This window comes from Gopherus flavomarginatus, chromosome 8, assembly GCF_025201925.1.
Source record: "Gopherus flavomarginatus isolate rGopFla2 chromosome 8, rGopFla2.mat.asm, whole genome shotgun sequence".
In the NCBI taxonomy this organism is placed as follows: Eukaryota; Metazoa; Chordata; order Testudines; family Testudinidae; genus Gopherus; species Gopherus flavomarginatus.
Window position 1 is genome coordinate 37,468,380 of NC_066624.1, and position 17,258 is coordinate 37,485,637.

Below are 17,258 nucleotides of genomic sequence, written 5' to 3' on the forward strand. Positions count from 1 at the left end.
AGTATCCTGGTAACCAGCCACAATTATTAATGTTGCTTGAATGGATGCACTGGCACTGAAACCCTTGATGAAAATAACAGTTAAGAATCTAGACAAGGGATAAGATTTTCAAAAGTGACTAGTGATTTTGGGTGCCCAAATTCTGGCACCATATAGTCTTTGAAAATCAGGCCTCACTGAGGTGCCTAAAAATGGGTACTCAAAATCACCACTCGCTTTTGAGGATCTTAGCATATGTGATTGTTTGATCATTGTGCATGCTGGTGCGGGGTGTATGCAGCACCATAACCTGTGTTATACCTGTAACATGAATATATTACTTACTTCAGACTCCAAGGTTATCAGTCCAACACTTTTCTTCAAAGCCTCTAAAATTCATGTTGAGAGGGAAAAATTAAGATCAACCCTACTTTAAACCTTTTCTGTGGCCCCACAGGGGACCACACCTTCCCCCTCCTCTCCCTATAACTCACTTCAAATGAACTGTGAATCTAAAATTCTGAGGACCAGACAGGTTGTTAGCTTGGAAAAAGCAGGAATCACATATTTTCAGAATCAACCTATATGAATGCCAGCCAATTTATTCTACAGACTGTGCCCATTTTAAGTGAAACAATTTTATTGAAACCACCACTTGAATCACTCAGCTGCATCAGTATATTTACCACTTTAATATACAGTGGTTAGAGAAGTGCATTTTATCTATTAAATATTTTCTTTTGGGTGGAACCAATATCTATTTTCTCAAAGAAATCAATTTTAACTAGAACCAATGCATTTTAAATTTCCATGCAAGTCAGGACTAAGTATTTATGTTACTTTTCTTTATACAGTACTGCATATGGTCTGTTTTACTTGGAAAGTTGAATGTATAGGAATAGGCATTCAGTGGTATCTCTCTCTCTCATACACTCCAACTTTCACAAAAAATAAATTAGGTTTTCTTACAGTTTTGTCTTCATCATCACCAAGAAAATTTGCTGCTGGTGAAACTTTCCTTGTGATGCCCAAGGCCTTTTCAAAGAGATCCTTAGTTTTAAAAGGCAGCTGTGGGGTGGATGTAACTAGCAAGCATCTGCAATAATTCAAAAAGGAAAGAGGCAATGTTAGCGCTGGGCAACAGAAACTGAACCAAAATATTTTCGGAAGTTCAATAAAGTTCAGTTAAACTAATAATAATATTTTTCACTTGTCTTTGCCCTTCCACCTGCTGCAATGGTTGGTGGAGGAAGCGCCAAAATACAACAAGAGAGGTTCTATTGGCAGTCATTCCAGCCTGTCCAGAAGCAGATGTACTGAAAATTTTCTCCAAAGAACCATTCTTGCAAAGTAACCACTGTATTTTGGATATACATCTGAGTTTTTAGGGTGGTTATATGATCAAACCATTTTTTTTAGTTTTATCTATTGCTAGAAAATAATCCAACACTTCCTAATTTCTGTAGTTACTTGTGTAAATGAAAAAGAATCTTGACAGATTAGCACAGGGTTTATAAAGGTCATGTAGAAAGACAATATGCCTCTGAAGAGTATGTGACTGAGGAAGAGCTCTACGTAAGCTCTAAGCTTGTCTCTTTCACCAACAGAAGTTGATCCAATAAAGGATATTACCTCACCCTTCTCATCTGTCTAATATCCTGGGACCAACATGGCTATAACAACATTGCAAACAGCATGCCTCTGCTCATTTTATATGTGCTAGATATACAACAAGAGGCCTAGTGGATAGTTAATAAACAGGGTTGTCAGTATGATAGAAGGGATGAATAGAAGTGATGGGCCAAACTGGTTTGGTAAAGAAGAGATATCTCTGAACAAGTCCTGAGGTCTACTGTTAGGCAATATATTCCATCTATCTTGAATTGTTGCTATTTTTTGGAAGAGCCATTCTTATGTGTGATAATTCTAGAGATGATATATTAGACAGGAAGAGTGGTCTAAAGGACACAGAACTGAGACTTAAATGTTCTGGGTTCCATTCTTGCTTTTTCCTGCAGACCTCCTGTGTAACTTTATGGAAGTGCTTAACCCCAGTGTGCTTCAGTTTTCAACTATAAGCATAATAAATAAATAAAAATACATTCCTATCTCAAAAGGAGGTATGTCAGACTTAATTCATTGATGCTTGTAAATAATACTTTGTACTTCTAGAATGCTCTCCATCTGAGAATTTCAACACAGGATCAAAGTCAATTGGAATATCATACTTGAAACGCAGAGTCTTAGAACTTCACTAATAGCATCAGCTGAGAACCTGGTTGTGGGTGATAATGGTTATTCTTCAAGAAGAACACATTACACTTGTGTTTTATTCTCTGCACAGGCTGCTACTTGACGTCCAGCTGAAATTCTTGGTGTTGATAACTACATGGAAAATCCTAAATGAAACAGACCCAGGATAAAAAAGTCCTCTCCACCTCTAGCCCACTGTGCCACCACCTATGCTCATCCAGGACACTGAAACTCCATTGTTTGGTGAAGTTTGTGGGAGTTGAAGGCAGGGCATTCCCAAAGCTCTGTAACTTGTTCCCATCATCAGTATGCTTAAGTTAAACTCGGATCTTTCAAAGCATGGCCGTCTCTCTGCTTGGCTTTCCCAACTGATTAAAGCTATGAAATCCTTTATCCTCCACTAACTGACTAGATATGTCATGCCTAAATGCTGCAAGCAGCAGAGAAGCATTGTGTTTTGTTCCTCTTAATGTTAAGTACTCAATCATATGAAGTATTGTGCCTAGATACCATGAATGACGGGAGCTCTAGAAATGAATATTTAAATAATACTGTAATTATCTGAATAATGTATCACAGATCCTGTATTGATTTAGCTCAGGTTTTAGAGGGGCCTGTGCTTTTGGAGAAGGATAGTAGTTCTGTTTCCTCACTGGCTGTCAAATGGCCAGGGTGTTCATTGTATTGATGTATTGTATGGGGAGACTTTGGCAAACCAGTAAGGTGCCTGAAACCACTATGGCTTATTGTTACAGGCAGGAGGGGGGGAGTTTTGGGGTGCCACAGAAAGGGCAGCTTGACCCCGCGTCCTTCCTGATAAGAATTGTGTTGAAGTTGCTGATACATGCATTTTACAAGAGCACCAATGTCTACTGGGGACTCAAGACTGCAAAATCTGGAAAAACCTATACCTGGTTAATCAATAATCAGAAAGAGCCTCTTGCTTGACCATTGGAACTGATTGTTTAACAAGTTTTCTTTAGGGGACATGTCATTCTATTACTAATGTATAAGTACGGGGGGAAAGTTTGAGGTAGGGCGACTCTTTGGGACTGGTCTCTCCCTCTGGATGCATCTTGTGTTCCCCACCGGCAGACAGGCTGCCACTGGGCCACTCGAGAGCCACACTCAGCTTCGGAACAGGAGCTGCTAACAGGGAGTTTTGCAAGGGAGTTCTCCAGGTGAAGGAGGAGCACAGACAACATCTGTGTTAAACTAATAATATTTTTCACTTGTCTTTGCCCTTCCACCTGCTGCAATGACTTACATTGGAGTTGGATTTGACCCTCAGAGAGGCTGACTATCCCCAAGGGCTCATGAATCAGTGGAGAAGAACCAGGATGAGGACTCAGGAGTCCTTGGTTCCCAATCCTATGCTATTAGCCACTGAGTCACTTTCAATAAACATTCAGCACATTTCACACTACTACTTGGGAGGACACCACTAATAGAAAAGGGAAAATGTATAATTTGGCTGTGTCATAGAATTATAGAACTCAAGGCAGGGCTAGGTATTATCTAGACCAGTAGTTCCCAAACTTGTTCCACTGCTTGTGCAGGGAAAGCCCCTGGTGAGCCAGGCTGGTTTGTTTACCTGCCGCGTCCACAGGTTCTGCCGATCGTGGCTCCCAGTGGCCACGGTTTGCTGCTCCAGGCCAATGGGAGCTGTTGGAAGTGGCGGCCAGTATGTCCCTCAGCCCGCGCCGCTTCCAGCAACTCCCCTTAGCCTGGAGCAGAGAACCGTGGCTAGTGGGAGCCGCGATTGGCCAAACTTGCAGACATGGCAGGTAAACAAACCAGCCCGGCCTGCCAAGGGCTTTCCCTGCAAAAGCGGCGGAACAAATTTAGGAACCACTGATCTAGACTATCCCTGACTGCTCTTTAAAATCCCCAGTGATGGAGATTCCACAACCTCCTTAGGCAATTTATTCCAGTGCTGAACCACCCTGACAGTTAGGAAGTTTTTCCTAATGTCCAACCTAAACCTCCCTTGCTGCAATTTAAGCCCATTGCTTCTTGTCCTATCCCCAGAGGTTAAGAAGAACAATTTTTTCCCTTGTAACAACCTTTTATGTACTTGAAAACTGTTATCATGTTCCCTCTCAGTCTTCTCCAGACTAAACAAACCCAATTTTTCTCCAATTTTCCCTCACAGGTCATGTTTTCTAGATCTTTAATCATGTTTGTTGCTCTTCTCTGGACTTTCTCCAATTTCCTGAAATGTGGTGCCCAGAACCGGACATAATACTCCAGTTGAGGCCTAATCAGCATGGAGTACAGCGGAATAATTATGTTTTGCTTACAATACTCCTGCTAATACATCCCAGAATTATGTTTGCTATCAGGTTGGTTTGACACGATTTGTTCTTGACAAATCCATGCTGACTGTTCTTGACCATCCATCACCTTATTATCTTCTAGGTGTTTGCAAATTGGTTGCCTAATTATTTGCTCCATTATCTTTCTGGGTACAGAAGTTAAGCTGACTGGTCTGTAATTCCCTGGGTCGCCCTTATTTCCCTTTTTATAGATGGGTACTATATTTGCCCTTTTCTAGTCTTCTGGAATGTCTTCCATGACTTTTCAAAGATAATTTTTAATGGCTCAGATATCTCCTCAGTCAGCTCCTTGAGTATTCTAGGATGCATTTTATCAGGTCCTGGTGATTTGAAGACATCTAACTTGTCTAAGTAATTTTTGACTTGTTCTTTCCCTATTTTAGACTCTGATGCTACATTATTTTCATTGGCATTCACTATGTTAGATGTCCAATCGCCACCTTCTTGGTGAAAACCGAAACGAAGAAGTCATTAAGAACCTCTGCCATTTCCACATTGTCTTCCCTGCTTCATTGAGTAACGGGACTACTCCGCCATTGGTCTTCCTCTTGCTTCTAATGTAGTTGTAGAATGTTTTCTTGTTTCCTTTTATGTCCCTAGCTAGTTTGAGCTTGTTTTGTGCCTTGTCTTTTCTAATTTTATTCCTACATACTTGTGGGGGTTTTTTATATTCATCCTTTGTAATTTGACCAAGTTCTCACTTTGTGTAGGACTCTTTTTTTATTTTTTGATCATTGAAGATCTCCTGGATGGTCTCTTGCCATACTTCCTATCTTTCCTACACAGTGGGAAAGTTTGCTCTTGTGACCTTAATAATGTCTCTTTGAAAAACTGCCAACTGGTATGAACTGCCATCAAGTTAATCATACTGCTTGCAAAAGGGGCATGAGACGCTTGACATGTATGCAAAAATATCAGTGAAAGAAGGTTATATTATTAACTCTGTGAGGGGCGTGGTGTTCCATGGGTTAGAGAGGGGGACTGGAAACCAGGATGTGTGGCTCTGGGAGGGCAGTGCTCCTGCAAAACCTGAATGTGTTCCCCTAGTGCCTTTTGCTTTTGTCTGCATGCCAAATGGATTACAGGAGAGAGAATTCTTTTCCTCTCTTTTTATTTTATGTCTGGCAATTAGCCAAGATAAGTGCTTTAATCTTTATGTATACTTAAAATGTGGCTTTTCGCCTAGGAATTCCTAACTTATTGGCATTTTGCCTAAAGTGCTTTACCATGCACTATCTGTACAACCAGTTACTTTAAAAAGGCATTTCGCCACAGTATTGCTTATTATAGAATTCCACCCCGGGCCCCACAACCTGGCCTGGCCATCTGCATGAGTGTAAGTGAAATTAACAAAAACTAGTGTCCCACCACTTAATTACCATTATCCCCCACCAAGCAGTTATGTAGCGAAGCTGTACTGCTTGGTTTGACTGACCTTTTGGCTAGATGGCTCCTGGCTGACTCACCAATTTATTGATAAATTGTATAATCAATTGCTTGAGCACATATTGGGCTGTTATGAAATATATTCAAGAAGCCAAATAACCAATGTCAGTCAGGTTTATTGCTCTAAGCCAATAATAATATAGTACAGGAAAAAAGTTCTATGCAATAGCAGTCTCCAGGAAGCCATCTTGTGCAGTGATGTTACATTCACTTTATGGAGGTGTGCTCCAAAGTTACACATTTCAGTTAGTATTATTTATATGATGATTTTACAAATTACACATCTCAACACTACACTAAAATACAACCCATCAGTTTGTCCCAGTTCCCTAACACATTGTTCCTTTTCTTCCTTATCATAGAACGAAATGTATCTTCATTTTGACAGGCTTCCTATCTGTGTATACAAAATGCTTTCTTCAGCAAATGCAGGGAATTATTGGAAACTTAGCATAAATGAACAGGATTATGGTACAGTATAGGCCAATGTTATAAAATTTGTTCTTAATTTTAGGGGTTGCTTAATGCATACTAACATTTATACAAATATATATGGTGTGGATAATACATATATATATGCGCTACCTAGCACGTATTTGTCAAAATAGTAAATAGTGCATATGACAGTTTACACATTTAGTGCAATCCTCACTATGTTGTCCCTATTTGATCTATAAAGTAATTGTGTCTGATTTGAAAAGATTTCAAATGACTTATACTGGAGTTGAATTAGAGCCTGAAAGAGGCTGAGTGAAAATTTCCAAGGGCATATGAGTCAATGGAGAAGAACCAGGATTAGGACTCAGGAGTTCTTGGCTGCCAGTCCCATGCTATTAGCCACTAGGTCAGGCTCACTAAACACTCATCACGTTTCATGCTGCTTACTTGGGAGGATGCCACTAACAGAAGAGGGAAAATGTGTAATTTGGCTGTGTGGTGTGTACTGCCATCAAGCCATTCATACTGCTTTTGAACGGGGCATAAGAGTGTCACAAGAATTACAGTAACTATTAAGTCACTTACTAAAATAACCAATGCAGGTCATTGTGCCCAAATTGATTTTCTCTCTTCTTTCCATTCCCGCCCCTCGGTAGGCAAACAAACATGTTCTCTATGAATATACATCACAACAGACTGACAATCACTGAGCAACCCAAACAATTTATCCACAAAATCTATTGTAAGCAGAGTCAGGATAAGCTCTACACTGACATCTGGTGGAAAGAATTTAAGAGAGTGTATTTGCATAGGCACGCCTACCCTATCCCAGACTGCCAAGCTGTGGGACTGCTTGGTGACAAATTGCTCACCCTCAGTTGGGTGGTACTTGCTAGACAAGGGACATGGGTTCCAAAACCCAGAGAACTGAGAGAGGCTGGGGACAGGTATCTGTGCCTGGTGGTGCAGTCTCCTTGTGGAGCCAGAAGCACCAGTTCTAGCCCCTCCTCTCTCCACTGTGGAATGTCAGAGTTGATTTTTTTATTCCCTTAAGAATTTAAATACAGGTTACTGAGCTGAAATCATTTTGGGCTAATGGTGCACTAGCACTGGGGCTCCCCTACTATGAGCTGGAATCACTAAGAGCTGAAAATCACTAAAAAGCTAAAATCACTGAGCTGAGAGCACTGAGTACTGTGCTAACTAGTGGGGAGCCCAAAGCTATACTGTGGAACAGAGCTGCTGGTGGAGTGGAGCAGTTATGGGGACGGCTGGAGCGGATCACGGGACAGCTGGTGGCAGCGGAGCGGCTGGCAGAGCGGAGTAGCTGTGAGACGGGTGGAGCGGCCCACAGAGCGAGCAGAGCTGAGCAGTTTGCAGGGACAACTGGAGCAGCTCACAGGACTGCTGGTGGAGCAGAGCAGCTGGCGGAGCGGAGCAGTTTCTGAGGACGGCTGGAGGAGCAGAGTGGAGCTGCTGGTAAAGCGGAGCAGTCCGTGGAAAAGGCGGGAGCAGAACCCACGGAGAGGCAGGGCAGTTGGCCCCGGACCACATAAGGTGCCCCTTTCTACCAGGCTGGGGGGGGGAGACCTCTGCAGATAGACTCTCGAACTTTGGGGCTGCACTGACCCAGGACAGAGACTTTTGGGACTGTGGGTGATTTGGGGGTTGCTGGACTCAAGAGCCCAGGAAAGAGGACACAGCCCAATTTCCTGGGGTGGGTCTTTGCTCACGGTTTGGTCTATGAACTCTAGTTGAGGTGTTTTTCCCAATTTAGTGTTTGTTGTTTATCTCATGTATTAAATCTTTTCTGCTACACCGAGACTCTGTGCTTGCGAGAGGGGAAGCATTGCCTCTTTGAGGCGCCTAGGGGTGTGTGTAAGATTTTCCCAGGTCACTGGGTGGGGGCTCGAGCTGGTTTGGCATTGGGTTATTGAAACGGAACCCCTGGATACTGAACCCGGCCCTTGTTGCTGCCAACTCAGAGGGGCAGAAGGGTTACACTATCATTAAGCTTATTACAGTGTATCCAACCACCACCACATGCTTTGCTTCAGGGAATGAAATATATAGAAATTTCTGAATAGTGTCACCACAAGACAAGGCCAGAATAAAGAGTCAGTGGAGTTCTGAGTAAGACACAAAGTCCATTTTTTCACCCCTCTTCAGGGTGCTGGAACAATTTTTATAATGGGGGTGCTGAACTGTTGAACCAAACTGTAAATAATGAAAACCACTTCAAGTCAGGGGGTGCAGCAGCACCCCCAGAATCCCTGGTTCCAGTGCCTATGCCCCTCTTCCTCTTTCCTTGTCTTCTCCCTGCCTTTCCTGATTTGCTCTCTACCTTTTATCATTCTTCTGTCCCCTTCACACTTCTCTGATTCTCCATTTCTCCAAACTCATGCTTGTAGTTTTTACCCATTCCTCTTAAATATACCAGGGTGTCTTGTTTCTTCCATTTCCTCATTACTTTTTTTTCTATGGCTTTAGGAGGGTGATTCTAAGCACCTGATGCAGTTTGGTGACCAACCCCCATTGAATTTTGGTGGGAATTGATCACCTAATTCCCTAAGGGACTTTTGAAAACAGGTGTTGGCAATATGCATGGAAGTTACTGGTAAACTATTTTTACCAAAAAGGAACTTTGAAAATGATAGCTCTTCCACAGTCTGAAATGAGAATCTCAAAAAAATTACTCTTTCTTTGTGTCTACCTGCTGGTTCAGCCCTCAAGAATTATTATTCTGTAACTGTTTAGTATCAATTTCCAAGTAGATGTTAAAATTTGAATGAATAAAAGGTCCTACTCAAGGAGACAGAAACTGGAGCAGCTATTTAAGTCACCTCTCATCAAGTGTGAACTTCCTGAACACAGCTGAATAACTGAGCTGATCAGAGGATAACAATGCTGTTTCATGGGAACTTTTGAGGTTTCAAAATTTGTTTTTGATCAGTATTGGAACAAAACCAAAACCTGTCAAACATTTCACAAAAATAGAAGAAAGTGTGTATGTGTCTTTGTATCTATATCCTGGGTGCTTATGTGTGTTAGGGCACTGGCCAGAGATGGGAGAGATCCAAATTCAAGTACCTGCTCTGCCTGATTTAGAACAGAGTTTTCTATCCCAGATCACTCCAAATCAGGAATTCGTATCTGTCTCTCTCACATCCCAGGCCAGTTCCATAACCACTGAGAAACAGTATCTCTGTCTCTCCTCCCCTCCCTAGTTTAATGGAAACTGATTCAGCTTCAGCAAAACTGTATATTTCAGCAAAAGTTCCAAACAGCTCTGCTGGACAACTTTCAGATGATGTATACCACTCTCAGCCCAATGGGCCAAGTCCTGCTTGACTTTCTAATACAACTCCCATTGATGTCAATGGCAGGGCTGGCTCTAGGTTTTTTGCTGCCTCAAGCAAAATAAAATTTGGCTGCCCCTGCCATCCCATCTCTGGGCTTCCCCTACCCACACCCCCTGCCACCCCAGCTCTGGACTCTCCACCAGCACCAGCTCTGGGCTACCCTGTTCCTCCCCACCGGAGCCCCCCCACCCACACACCCCCTGCTGCCCCAGCCCAGGGTTCTGCTCCCTCCACCTGCAACCCTGCCACCCCAGCCCTGGGCTTTTCCCACCACCCACCACCTGCACCCTCCTTCTGCCCCAGCCCTGGGTCACTGGTAACTCGCTCCCAGGGCAGGTCACTCAGCAGGAATTTTGGATGTGCACACAACACAGACAGGAATGGTTACAGAACTGCAGTAAAGTGGAACAATTTTCAGCTTGTGTGATTGGAGGATATCTGGATGCATATTATAAGACTGTCCTCCATAAATGAGGAAAAGTCAAGATGCCTTTATTATTCTTTTGTTCCACTCTTTGTTTCTATGGGGAATTTGTCTTCCTTTTAAACTTTAAAAAAAAAAAAGCAATGGCTGTTGAAAATAGCAATTCCAGTCCTAAAAACCACTGGGAAGCATTTCTTGTTCAATTTTATCCTACTTTTTCTTCAGCAAATTACAGTGGATCAGTATATTTGATTTGGGAGAAATGAAGTAACACCTGCCCAAATTGAGCTTGAGCACTCCTGAATTTTGAGAGTGTTCAAATCTGGAAGGTAGGTGCTAGATTCCTTTTCTGAATATTAGCTAAAACTGGAAAGGAAAAGTAAATTTCTGATTCCTTGGCTCAGAAGTGGACATCCTCCTACGTGCCTGAGCCTCCCCTCCCTTACTTTTCATTTTAAATTCCAGTGGGATCCACATACCTCCCTTGCTAGGCTTCAGATAGAGAAGGGCACTGTCCATTTAGTCCACACAATTCCTTCTTTGGGGGCTGCAAGGTGAGGTGACACCAGTATCCCTAAGCCAGTCTGGGGATGTCCTCTGAAGGGGATATCTGGGGCAAAGCCTTCTACTCCTTGGGCACACTTGTTCCTCATTCACAGTGCCATCCCGCTCTAGCAGTGAGCTCAAGCTGCAGTATGAGATTTCAGCTACCAAACGCCCTCCCCGCCGTCCTGTTGTTCATGGCCAAGGGAATGCTGAGAAATGTAGTTCTTTCCCTGCCTGAGGGCTGGCTCTGTAGGCAGGGAGCTAAACAAGGAACTACAGCTCCCAGGGCCCCCTGTTGGTTCTCAGCTCTCAAGGTGGATCCCTGCCAGCTGCTGCCCCTGGAAATAGGCTGCCCCAAGCAGGTGCTTGGATCTGTTCCTGATCAATGAGAGGTTAAAGGCAAGAATATAGAGCAGAATTTAGACACTCACAGAAGTTACTTCATCCATGTCTGAGTCAGAAAAGAGCAGCACTGCTTCACAACAGCTTAGGAAATGGGGAGGGGAATAATATAGTGTCCAAATTAAACTGCTGGGGGAATTTTAGGTAGGTGGAATGTAATTATGAGATTGGAATTTGGCCAGGACCCCATAGAAAGAGTTGTGAACCTGCCAAAGAGTCATGAAACAACCTGCATCAGAGTTTTCCCTAAAGTAGTGGGAAAAGAACAGTCTTTCCACCTACACAATGTTGGATAGGCCAACAATTAAATTCCTTCCTTGCGGTCCAGCAGTATCAAGGTAAACAGGGAAAGAAAAATTCTGCTTTCAGCCTAAAAAAACGCAAAGTGGCTTTGCAGAATGTTCAAACAAATACAGATAAAAGTGGTATAGAGAATGAATAATATCAGTTTCACAATATATATTTATTTTGTCTTGTTTTGTTAGTAGGTGGTAAGTATAAACCCTGTGTCTAATGTTCACAGGAGCACATAAAGCATCTTGAAGTACGCAGACTGCCTTCCTCTAGGTGTGTGTTAGCTTTTAACCAGTGTTTTATGTCATAATCTGTTGTAAATATGCATAGAGAGGAAATTTAGATGAAAAAATTAATAAAAATCCAATTTTATGAAGCATTCAAGCTGACTAAAAAGAACTCTGTGACTAGTTATTAAGTTATGAAAAGCCCTTTATCATCTCCTCCGACTTACACACAATCTAGAAATCCTGTTTAGTGAAACCATGGAATTTTCAAGACTTGGACAGTGCTGTCGATCAAGAAGCCAAGCAGCTTTGTGGTTCTGCTGCTGTTGTCAGAAGTAAGGGTGAATTTGTGGTGCTTCTGATCAACTTCAGAATTGTTACCACAATTAGAAGCGATTTTCCTGATTTCTTCCCCTCCTTCAGTTTTACTAGGCATGACATTCTCCAGAGATAAAGGTGACAGTTTACAGGTCAGCTGGAAGGGACTACATCAGAATTAGTGCAGAATTGTCTGCATAGGCCTGCAACAAGGTCCTGAAAAATTAATGTTGGAGAGAGAGAAACTTTAATTTTTATCAAAGTTTTGCCATTGGCCCTCCTTTCCTCAAAGAAATGCTGATTTTAAAGCCCTGTCTGTTTCCATCAATCTGTTGGAATTAATCTTATTTAAATTTGTTTCAGTAAATTCTTTTAATTCTCATTAATTTTAAAATATTTTTCTTCAGTTGAACATAGTCCAGTGACTGCTAAGTACGTAAGTCAGTGCTCGACTTTTTTTTTCCTCATTAGAACAGCTGTTCAATAAAAGATGCAACTCAGAACCACTACTTACACTAGATAAGTAAATGACAGTTTCCTTAATCAGATTATAGGGAGGGGGAAAAAGAAAGAGATTTTATTTGGAAACAAACTCTTTAAGTTTTGATTCCTTCAGAAATTAAAATTAACTGTTCTACATGAATGTTCCTGCTAAGGAAAACATCCCCTGCTAATGGAATATAAAATAAACCTATACAATTAAAAAGAGAACACTTTTTGATTTGCAAAATTTAGTATAATTATGTAATTTCCCTTTGTGTGCATGCAGTCTTGGCATTGAACTCCCACAAAGTGATGAGTCATATGAAGCTGATTCTTGCCTTGTAAATAGCAAGAAGCCAGCAAAAATTATCATTTGAATACAGTAACCTGTAAGTATAATGCATTCATCTAAATTTATTTCAGAACTAGTAGCAAAAGTGCACCCTAATGGTCGAGGAAGTTTTATCAACGTTGTTTTCTGGAACTCTTGAGGGCCTGACAGAAGGTTTGTGACAAGTAATGTTAACACACTCCTTTGCTGAGCTGTGAAAACACTTTCAAACACCACCTGTAGATGAATTCACTCTTTTAAAGGGCTCATTTCTTTGATACCTTGGTAGCAATTTGGTAGCTCTGAGCATTTGTTTGATTTTTTTATGCACTGTCAAAGGTGAGCATAGTACAGAAATTTGACAAATCCTTACATCAAACGTTTCAAAATAAAGACCTCAACTAATGTAGAAGCAAAGCTATATAAAATTACTCATGCTAAGAGTCCATGCTTTAATGAATATATAGGGTCAAATTCTCTTCTGGTGAAAATGCATTGAAGTCAATAGTGTTATGCCGTGAGGTAATCTGGCCCAAATCCTTTAGTATGTGTAAATGAACAGATTTACAGAATGCTAATCATAGTGCAGTTGTGTTTGGTTTTCAAACTCATTTAGCGAGCTTCTTATCAAAGGGAATTATATCTTCTTTCATGACTGCAACACCCACCAAACCCTAGGATCCAAACCATGGAGTAAATATAGTCTTAATCTTTTGCATAATTGGTAGCAATGAGAAACCTTCTGGGTTTTCAAAAAAATTTTAAAGTTGGTTTTTACATGTATCTTCCCCATAAACTATTAATAAAATCAAATTGTAAACACAAATATTCTTGTTTGAAAAGAATTGTCCTGATTCTAGAAGTACTGTGGACTTCTTCTATCCTGCTTCCATCTCCAAAACGTGGCAGCTCAGAAACTCACTTTTCACCAGCGCCATGTGTTTTGCTAGCTCGTTCTGAATTTGGCAAGAGCAAGTGGTCTCATCTCTCATCATTAGCATGTACATGACATGTTCAGAGGGCCATACCAAGTGCCTTTTTATAGTACATATGCTATATAACCTGAGACACATTAAAAGATAATTAAGTATATTAAAGAATAATTGATTTCTTAATTTTTTGTTTCAAATAGGGACATAAAAATGATTCATGCCTACTTCACTTCCCAAGCAATATCTTTTCATAGCACCAATGTATATTATATAGAAGCAATGCTCTCTCTACAATACTTCTTGTGCAGTGTCAAAGGAACAGGCAGACTGTAATCAATGTCAGCTATATAAAATAGGATGAATATCTGTACAGATGTTTGGTTTGAAAAAAATCCAAAATCCCTGAGTACATCCAAAATGGTAGCAATATGTTGACCAATGCAAATAATGTGAGAGAAACTACACAGCTTCCAGCCCTTAGTTACAATGGGAGAAAAACACAGGTTTTCCTGCCAGTAGTGTCCATTCCCAGTTATGAATCTAAGTAGCCATTTTCATGTGCAACATCACAAACTCAGTCTTGGTAATTACTCTTGAAGTTTTCCATGCATGATTGTGTGCCCAGGTATTTGAAAGCCAGATCCTAAATTTTTGTTAGCTTTCAGTTTAACAATAATTTCTTCTGTATTAAACTGATTTTTAAAGTATGTTCTTCCATATGAGCAATCACAGAGGTCTGAGTCAGTTCCATGTTGTGGTGGACATAATATCAATAACCTAGAAACAATGATGGATGACTACTAATAGGCAGATGGCAAAATGCATGCTACTCACTTCTAGGGGGGAAAGGATCTTTTATTATATTTATTTGTTTTTGGCAACTCACTGATCCATTTGTAAATGTTATTGTTGGAGTTTGTTTTTGGTACTCTTGCTATTAATACTGAATTGTACTGATGTACTTGGACTGACTGGATGTGATTTATTTTTCAATCATATGTACACCCAGAATGTGCTGCTTCTGGTTTCTGTGGTCTAGAAATTATGACAAGGCTCTGGGTACCTGCAAGAAGCTTCTGAGCTCCTGTTCTCTTGGAGTTCACTCAGCCAATAAACCTGTAAAACCGAGCAAGTAACAGGACTTCACTGAAAGAATGATTCAGCTTCAGATGTGACCATTTTTTGGTAGAACTTGTGTAACAAAGGAGTTGGCCCACTCAATGAAAGTGTATTTCCTCTGATTCCACTTCTCCACTTAGAATCTGAGTTGCCTCTGAAACAGCTCCAGTCCCTTCTCATTCCTAGAAGATGACTGGCACTGTCAATATTGGAAGGATCAGTTGGCTGAAAAAAAAGGAGGTAACAAACCAAACAGCCTAGTACTTCAAGTTCACCTACGATGCATTCAAAATGTAATCTATCCTCTTTCCATTCCAGTAGCAACTGCTTCAGCTGACTGGAACATGAACACTATCAGTGTCCCATTGTGTATGACATCAGTTGTACATGGCTACTTTCTGCATCTTATGCAAAATATCTATTAGAAAACTGTAGTAGGCTTGTAAAGAAGAGAAAAATATCCAAAGGCAAATGTGTATACAAAGATAAATGTTCCTCTCTGTAGGTGCATTTCTTAAAGGGGTAAAAGCAACATGCAGAAACCGTGTGCCAGCATTTTCTATTAGAAAGAATGTACAAGTTACACATTTCTACACTACAAATTTTTTTTTAAAAAAGAGTCATTTTCTGCTCCATAGGGAAAAAATGGGGCAAGTTAGAGATCTAGGGAGAAATATAGTTTACATTTAAGGAAATAAAGATGTGAAAAATAAAAGAAAAAAATGATTGTTATTTTCAGAGTTACCTTGGTTATGTGCAGGTATAGTAACCACAGTTGTCTGAGTAACTAATTTTTTGGTTCAGTGGCCAAAAGAAAAAAACTTTCAAATATTGTTTCTGGGTTATCTGAAACTAAATTTTTCCAAAAATGTTTATGAACCAAGAATGCTGAAAATTAGTATTTCTGGTTAAACAAAACATTTTGTTCAATCCAATATAAAACTTTAATTTATGTATTAAGAGGTTAATAAAATAAAATTTGAAAAAAGTTTCAAATAAAAAAACCCAAACATTTTATGTTAAAAAAAAATTTAGATTCTTACGGATTTTCCCCCATTTTTTTAAATGAAAAAATTCAGACTCAAACTTACAAATTGTTCTAGCTGATTTAAATCTACATCTTTTATTAAAAAAAAATTTACATGAAAAATTTCAGCCTTCTCTAGTAGTCACATGCTTTCTTCATACCACTTTAAACCAGTGCAGGGGTGGCTCCAGGCACCAGCACGCCAAGCGTGTGCTTGGGGCGGCAAGTTGCGGGGGGCGCTCTGCTGGTTGCCGCGAGGGCAGCAGGCAGGCTGCCTTCGGCGGCATGCCTGCGGAGGGTCTGCTATTCCCACGGCTTCGGCGGACCTCTCACAGGCTGCCGCCGAATTCGTGGGACCGGGCACCTCCTGCAGGCAAGCCGCCGAAGGCAGCCTGCCTGCCATGCTTGAGGTGGCAAAATGCATAGAGCTGCTCATGAACCACTGTTCTCAGTATGACGGTTTAGACCAGCCATATGTGGCACTGGAGATTATGGATGGGCTAATGCAACCCTGATCCAAATTCACAGAATAATTTTCATATCTGTCTAGATTACTTTAAAAAATTCTGTTTGAAATATTTTTAAAAAATCTTTTGTAGTGTTTGGGACTCTATCCTGAAACTCTCCAAATCTAAGGAAATTCCTTTGGTAAAATATAGCACATGATCCAGACTTCTATATTATCATTCTGTGATTTCTGGTCATTTAAGTATCTGATTATTTGTAACCTTGGATTCTCCTTCTCTGGGATTATTGTGTCAGGAAGCTTGGCGGTCAAAATATCGTTGCATGGGAATGAAGGAGAAGAAATAGCAGACAATATTTATGATTACACTTATTACATCTATAGTTTCTTCCATCAAGGATCTCACAGCACTTTTAAGTATTAAGGAATTAAGCCTCAAACATATTCCTGGCACATATCTTCATATTACAGGAAGGACTGAGCTAAACACTTAGAGCTAGATCCTCAGCTGCACCGGGCATATCTTGGTGCAGGTGAGGAGTGGGACAAGTCCAAAGTCAACTTTCTTTCCCCTTCTTCCAATCCTGGGGCTGTTTGGCGGCCAAATTGGGTCTTGACATAAGTTAAAGCTGCCCTTTTAACTTGCATCAGCTTGTAATAATCACTAGGAGCCATTGCACTGGTAAGAATCGCTGCAGCACAATCCTCTCCAGATTCACATGCAATAGTGAGACCAGAATCATGTTTGTTCAGCTGCATCAGTCCCTGCATATATGAGAGAAGATTGCTGTCTGGTTTGAAGATACTCCTCCGTAATTCCCTGTTCCGACAGGTGTGACTCCATGAAAATCATTCACATTTGGCCACATTTT